Below are 7867 nucleotides of genomic sequence, written 5' to 3'. Positions count from 1 at the left end.
TTTTCGTGTAGAGACTCTTCTTGGAGTTAAACGCCAGCTTTTATGCTAGTTTGGGCATTTAACTCCAAGTTTTATGCCAGTTCCAGCGTTAAACGCTGGAATTTCTGAGGCTGATTTGCCACGCCGGTTTGGGTCATCAAATCTTGGGCAAAGTATAAACTATCATATATTGCTGAAAAGCCCAGGATGTCTACTTTCCAACGCCGTTGAGAGCGCGCCAATTGGGTATCTGTAGCTCCAGAAAATCCACTTAGAGTGCAGGGAGGTCAGAATCCAACAGCATCTGCAGTCCTTTTCAGTCTCTGAATCAGATTTTTGCTCAGAACCCTCAATTTCAGCCAGAAAATACCTGAAATCACAGAAAAACACACAAACTCATAGTAAAGTCCAGAAAAGTGAATTTTAACTAAAAACTAATAAAAATATACTAAAAACTAACTAGATCATACTAAAAACATACTAAAAACAATGCCAAAAAGCGTATAAATTATCCGCTCATTAGACACTAAGATAGATGATCATGCACTAGAAATAGAAAATAAAATAAAATACATGGAAAACAGAGAATTAAAATAAACAACAGGGGAGTAAAGGGAACGAATCCACCTTAGTGATGGCGGCCACTACTCCTTCTGGAAGATCCAATGAAGCTTGATTTCCTCTATGTCACGCCCCTGCCTCTATTGTTCTTCTCTCATGGCTTTTTGATCTTTTCTTATTTCATGGAGAATGATGGAGTGCTCTTAATGTCTCATCCTTAGCTGATCCATGTTGGAGCTTAAATCTGCTAAAGAGGTATGCCATTTGTCCCAAAAAAATTTACGGAGGAATCTCAGAAATTTCTTGTTGAAGCGGCTCCACATGCTCTTGCTGTGATCCATGTGCCAGCTCTCTAACATGCTCCATCCTTCTTTTAGTGATGGGCTTGTCCTCTTTCTATGATAATTCTGGCTGAATTGCATTGGTGGCATATGAGGTAAGGGAAGCGGAGGCAAGTGCCTTTCCATTCCTTTTCCTTAAGGTTTAACCCGTCTTTGGTGCCATACTTAAGAGTGGTAGAAGTAAAAAAGCAAAGCTTTTGCAACACCAAACTTAAGAGTTTTGCTCGTCCTCGAGGATATATGAACAATTGGAAAGGAGAGAGTAGAAGAAGAAGAAGTGGGGTAGGTGAGAAATCTGTGGGACCCACTGATCCTGAGGGGCTAGGGAATTCGAGTTCTCTGCCCTCTTGTGGGCGTTGAATGCCTAGCTCTTGCTCTTGGCTGGCGTTCAACACTAGCTATGTGCCTCTAAGTGGGCGTTGAACGCTCCTGAGGGTGTTCCTGCCTAGCGTTCAACGCCAGGTCTGTGCCTCTGTTTGGGCGTTGAACGCCCAGGGTCTGCCCCATCATTGGCATTTAACACCAGAAATGTACTCCCTGGCTGGCATTCAACGCCAGCACTATGCTCCCTGGCTGGCGTTCAACGCCAGCATTGTGCTCTTCATGGGCATTGAACGCCCACTCTGACCTCCCTGGCTAGCGTTCAACGCCAACAAGGTCTCTGCTCTAGAGTGTTCTATTTCCAGCTCTGACTATTTCTGTTTCTGTTCTAACTACTACACATGATCACAAACATTAAAAAGCAAGGAAAAACTTTAAAAATAAACTAAAATAAACTCAAATGAAAATAAACCAAAGAAATAAGAACAGAAATACTTTACTCATGGTTGGGTTGCCTCCCAACAAGTGCTTCGTTAATGTCATTAGCTTGACGAACAACTCCTTTCAAGGAGGAAGATAGTCATATAGGAATAAATTCTTACTCCTTACTAGGAGCATCATTCTTGTGATCTCATGAATTAACGTAATACGCTCAAGAGACAGGCTCTTGTTCACTGCATGAGGCAAGTTTGGGCTTGCAGCAATATACTGGTGTCCCTTTTTTCCACTTCCCTCCTCCATGGTGAATACCATGATTAAATAAGTGAATACTACCATCTTCCATGGTGAGAAGCCTTCAGTTGGGATCTTTTTGATTTTTCAGTCCCTAGGCATCTTCCTTTTGGGGCCTTCCTCCTTGGTGGATAGTGTACATCCAACACCAAACTTACGTTTGGTCTTAGGAGGGATTGAATTGGTTCCAATCAAGGGAGGAGGCTTGAATGCTGAATCCTTTATGCAAGTGCCTCCCTTGTCAGGGGGTAATGGAGGGTCAAGAACCTTGAACACCATCCAGTCCTCTTGCAAGGTAATCCTTGTTTCTTGTGGCTCTTAAATTCTCAGCTTCTTCATCACAGATGAAGGTATCAGATTTAAACTCAAGCCAAGATCATATAGGGCCTTGTCAAAAGTAATCTTTCCAATAGGACATAGGAGCTGAAAGCTCCCTATGTCAAACATCTTCCTTTGTAGTTCATTCTGGACTAAAGCACTGCACTCTTTGGTTAGTACCATAGTCTCATCTGCCCTTAGGTCTTTCTTTTCAAAAAGAATGGCCCATATAGGGGATCTTCTTTTTCAATACCCTTGTAAAAGAGATATTGACTTGCAGCTTCTTGAATGCTGCAAGGAAATAAGCCAGTTGCTCATCTTCTGGTTCTGTTTGCACGCATAAAAAATGTAGCTCTTAAGGCTCTTTCACCTCTGCAAGGGCGTGCTCTGTGGGAGTCACAGGCTTCTCTTGCACACCTAGAGAAGAATCAACTTGAGGTTCCTTCTCCTCTGTAGGGGCGTGCTCACTGGCATTTTCAGGATCCTCCTGGACCTTAATTGCCTTAAGTCCCTCAGTAGCATGCTCCTGAGGTTCGGCCTCCTTGTTAAAGACTATTGTTCCACATTTTTTTAAGATCTCCATATCTAGAACTTCTGTCCTCACTGGGTCTCCTCACAGGAGTATAAGTGCTAGTTATTGGAAGCTATCTCAATGAGCTCATCTGCCTCTTCATGTGTCTCTATAAAGTACAGAGAGCCGTTTACAAAGTGATCTACTGTCTTCTTGGCTATCTCAGAGATGGCTTCATAGAAGATGATTGTCTTGCTCCATCCTAAGAATATATTGGGAGGGTAATTCCAGAACATCAGCTTGTACCTCTCCCAAGCATCGTGGAGATCTCGCTCTCCTTCTGCTTGAAGGTCTAAACATCTGTCACCAGCTTAGTTAATCTCTGCGAGGGAGAGAACTTGTTCAGGAATTTGTTAACAACCTTATCCCAGGTGTTCACACTTTCTTTGAGTTCCATATGCTACCATTCATTTGCTTGAGCACTCAGAGCAAATGGAAAGAGTTTTAGTCTGGGGACTTCAGGGTCTATTCCATTGGCCTCTACAGTGTCACAAAACTACAGAAATTCGGAGATGAATTACTGGAGTCTTCCTGTGGGTGTCTATGAAACTGGCACTTTTGCCGTAATAGCAGGATCTAGTCTAGGTTGACCTTAAAGTCAATAGGAGTGTCAAATATATAGGAGCCCATAGTGATTTCGGTGTTCCTGCATACATAAATAAGAGACAAAGAAAAATGGGAGTCTCTATGTCACATTATAGGGAGCTCCCGGTAAGATATCCAAAAGAAATAAAAGAGAATAAAGAGGGAGAATTCGAAAATTAAAGAGCGAAAGGAATTTAAAAGTTAAAAAGTTTTTTTTGAAAATAATAAATAAAAAGGAAAAATAAATTCAAAAATTCAAAAACAAAATAAAAAATTAAAAAGAAAGGGATTTAAAAAATTTTGAAATTCAAAAAGAAAGACAAACAATTAACTAACAAAATTTGAAAAGAAAGACAATCAAATTTGATTTCGAAAATTTTAAAATTCAAAAAGAAAAAGTCAAATAAAAAGATTTGAAATTTGAATTTGAAACGAAATAAAAGATTTGAAATTTAAAATTTAAAAGAAAGAGTCAAACTGGATAAGATTAGATTTAAAAATTGAAAGATTTGAAATTTAAATATGAAATTTTGAAATTTAAGATTTAAAGATTTGAAATTTAAAATTTAAAAGTTTGAAATTTAAATTTGAGATTTTAAAATTTAAAATTTAAAGATTTAAAATTCAAATTTAAAATTTTAAAGATCAAGAATCTAGAAAGATAATATTTGAAACGATTTGAAAATATTTGATTTTGAAAATTTTTGAATTTGAATTTTGAAAAAGATTTGATTTTGAAATTTGAATTTTAAACTTTGAATTTTGAATTTGAAATACAATAAGATAAAGATTTGAAAAAGATTTGATTTTTTTAAAAAGATTTGATTTTGAAATTCAAATTTAAGATAAGATAATGATTTGAAATTTAATGAAAGATAATAAAAGATAAGATAAAGATTTGAAAAGGTTTTGAATTTTAAACTTTAAAACAAAGATAAGATAAGAAAGAATCAAATTAAAAGAAAGATATGATAAGATATAGAAAGATAAGATTTGAAATTTGATTTTTGAAATTAAGATAAGATAATATAATGATTTTGAAATTAAAATTTAAAATTTTGCTTAAAAATTTTTAAAATAATTTTTAAATAAAGATAGAAAAGATATTTTTGTGATTTTTTGAATTAATGAAGAAAGAGAAAAACAACCAAAAGACACCAAACTCAAAATTTTTAGATCTAAGACAAAAAATTCGAAAATTAAGAGAACAAACACTAAAAGAGACCAAACTTAAAAATTTTAAAATCAAAATAAGAAAAGAAACAAGAACAACTTAAATACCAAGAACACTTAAAGAACAATTCGAAAATTCAAAGGACACAAAGAATAAAAAAAGACACCAAACTTAAAAACCTTGAAATCAAAAGTTCTAATTTTAGAAAAGAAAAGAACAAAAACTTAAAGACTCAAGATGACTAAAAAAGATACCAAACTTAAATATTGACACATGACTCAAACAAAAGACACTATTTTTGAAATTTTTTTTAAAAGAAAGCAAAAAAATTCGAAACATAAACAAGAACAAGAACGAAGACTCAAAGTAAGAAAATCAAAAGGAAATACATAGCCAAAATAGAAAAGGATTTGAAAATTTTTTGAAAAGAAAACAAAAGACACAAACAAAAGAAAAGGTAAAGATAAAAAAGAAAAGCAAAGGTTTATGAAAATTTTTTTGATTTTTTCAAAAAAAAAAGAAAATAAAAGATTCAAACAAGATTAAAAAGTACCTAATCTAAGCAACAAGATAATCCGTTAGTTTGTTCAAATCCGAACAATCCCCGGCAACGGCGCCAAAAACTTGGTGTGCGGAATTACACTTCGCACAACTGAACCAGCAAGTGCACTAAGTTGTTCAAGTAATACCTGATTGAGTTAGGGTCGATCCCACGAGGATTGTTGGCTTGAATCAAGTTGTGGTTATCTTGTAGATCTTAGTCAGGCGGATAGAAAACTTTTTTTTGTTTAAAGCACATAAAAGTAAAATAAAGATAACATTACTCAATTGAAGGTGAATGCAATGATAAGAAGATGGTTAAAGCTTCAGAGATGCTTTGTTCTTCTGAATCAATTCAGTCTCACTGTCTATGCCAACTGTGAATTATTTCTTCTATGGTAGGCTATATGTGATCAACGCTTTTCTTGAGAGGTCGCCGATTCTCCTCCAGGCTGAACACCAGGGTTAGTGCGCATCCAGTCTGATTGAGGGTGAAGCTCCTGCAGTTCATTTCCTTTAATGATCTTACTCAAAACGCCACAGACAATATCGAATCTTCCGGATCAAAGAATGTTGCGCCTTTGGTTCTAGCTTTTACCACAAAGACCCTAATCTCCCCATACCTCGGCTGAACTGGTGTCTTAAGAAGTCCCCAACGAAGTTGTGGATTAGCTGTCTAATAGATGTATAATCAAGCTAGTGGTTCATTGATATCCGCTGAAAGATGCTTGCTGAACCCATGTAGAATAGAGATAAACTTGTGCCAATTCAACTCATTTATAAGGTTGAAGAACGAAGATACATCTTGGAATAGAGAATCAAACACGAATTGAGATAGAACAGTAATACTTTTATTAATCCATAAAACTCAGCAGAGCTCCTCCCCTTAACCTAGGAGATTTAGAGACTCATACTGATAGAGAATAAAATGAAAGGTTCGAAAAATGCCTGGAGAGAACCTAAACAAGGGTGATATTCTCCTTTTAATAATAAACTAATGACTAAGAATTACATAAAAAGGGTAAAACAATTTTTTAGTGCAAAAATCCACTTTTGGGGCCCACTTGGTGAGTATTTGGGCTGAACTTTAGTGTCTCCCATGAGCTAAGACTCCTTAAGGGCATTGAACGTTGGCTAGAAGCCCTGTTTTGGGCGTTGGACGTTGGTCTCCTCCTTGTGGGTGCTGGACGCCATAATAGGATAGATAAATGGCGTTGAATGCCAGTTTTGGGCCTTCAATTCTGAAGCAAAGTGTGGACTATTATACATTGCTGGAAAGCTCTGGATGTTAGATTTCCATATCCATTGAGAACGCTCCATTAGGACTTCTGTAGCTCAGAAAATCTCTTTCGAGTGCAAGGATGTCAGATCTTGACAGTATCTGCAGTGCTTTTTTTGCCTCTAAATCAGGCTTTTGCTCCAGCTCCTCAATTTCAGCAAGAAAATACCTGAAATTGAATAAAAACACACAAACTAATAGTAGAATCCAAAAATATAAATTTTTCACTGAAACCTATGAAAATATAATAAAACCTAGACAAAACATGCTAAAAACAATATGAAAATGATGCCAAAAAGCGTATAAAATATCCGCTCATCACATACTGCCATCTTTTTTCTTAACAAATAATACCGGAGCTCCCCAGGGAGAGGCGCTTAGTCTGATAAATCCTTTTTGCAGCAGTTCTTCTAGTTGGTTCTTCAGTTCAACGAGTTCCAACGGGGCCATCCGATAAGGGACTATGGAGATTAGCCTATTCCGGGTACCAAGTCTATGGGAAACTTGACTTGTCATTTGGGAGGAAAGGCGGGTATATCTTCAGGGAAGATATCTGAAAATTCTCGTGCCATTAGTATGTCACCCAATTTTTTACTAGAGTCCACTTTTATCGAAGCTAGCAAGGCACACCCTTGACCTTTATTCATACTTTCAAAAGGTCTTGGGAAAGCAGTAAGAAGGTCATTTGTGTTTTGTGGGGATCGAAGGGGAAAGATGACTCTTTTCTCAAAACAATCTAGTAAGACTTGATTTTCACTGAGCCAGTCGATTCCTAAGATGATATCTAGCCTTACTAAAGGGAGGCACATGAGGTTAGCATGGTACAACTTATCTAAAATGAGAATACAAGTCCTCATATAGACTTACTGAGTTTTGACACTCTTACCGGCTGTGGTGGTCACTAATTAAGACATATGGTAATTTGGTCATGGGTAAGCTAATCTTATTAGTGGCAGAGCGAGATATGAATGAATGAGAAGCACCAGTATCATATAGAATAGCAAAAGAGACCCTATTAATTGTACACTTATCCTCGATTCGATCTTCTGACTCGTGGGCTTCCTCGCTGTTGAGGGCAAAGACTCGCCCTTGACGCTGTGGTGAATCGGTAGGGGGTGGGGAAACTGTTGGGCACCCTGGCAATATGCCCCAAAAACACTGGAAGCAAACATTTTTCTCAGCAAAGCACCTACCCCTATGTTGCTTCCTACACGAAGCACACTCCTTGAGCTCGGTGGTCTTCGGCAAGGCATCAGTAAGAGGTTTTTGGCAGTTTGTGCCCTATTGAGGTTGCCTTCCTGTAGGTCTTCTAAGAAAGGCCATCTTCTGCGGCGGCTGTTGAGAAGATCCTTGGTTTTGCTACCTTTTCTTAAAAGCTTCACTTGTTTCTGATGATAGTTTCTTGGTGCACTCTTCGATCACTGACAAACCCCAATTTGACGGTTTGTTTTGTATTGAATTTAGAG

This window comes from Arachis duranensis, chromosome 4 (genome assembly GCF_000817695.3).
Source record: "Arachis duranensis cultivar V14167 chromosome 4, aradu.V14167.gnm2.J7QH, whole genome shotgun sequence".
NCBI lineage: Eukaryota > Viridiplantae > Streptophyta > Magnoliopsida > Fabales > Fabaceae > Arachis > Arachis duranensis.
This window is presented reverse-complemented; position numbering follows the sequence as displayed.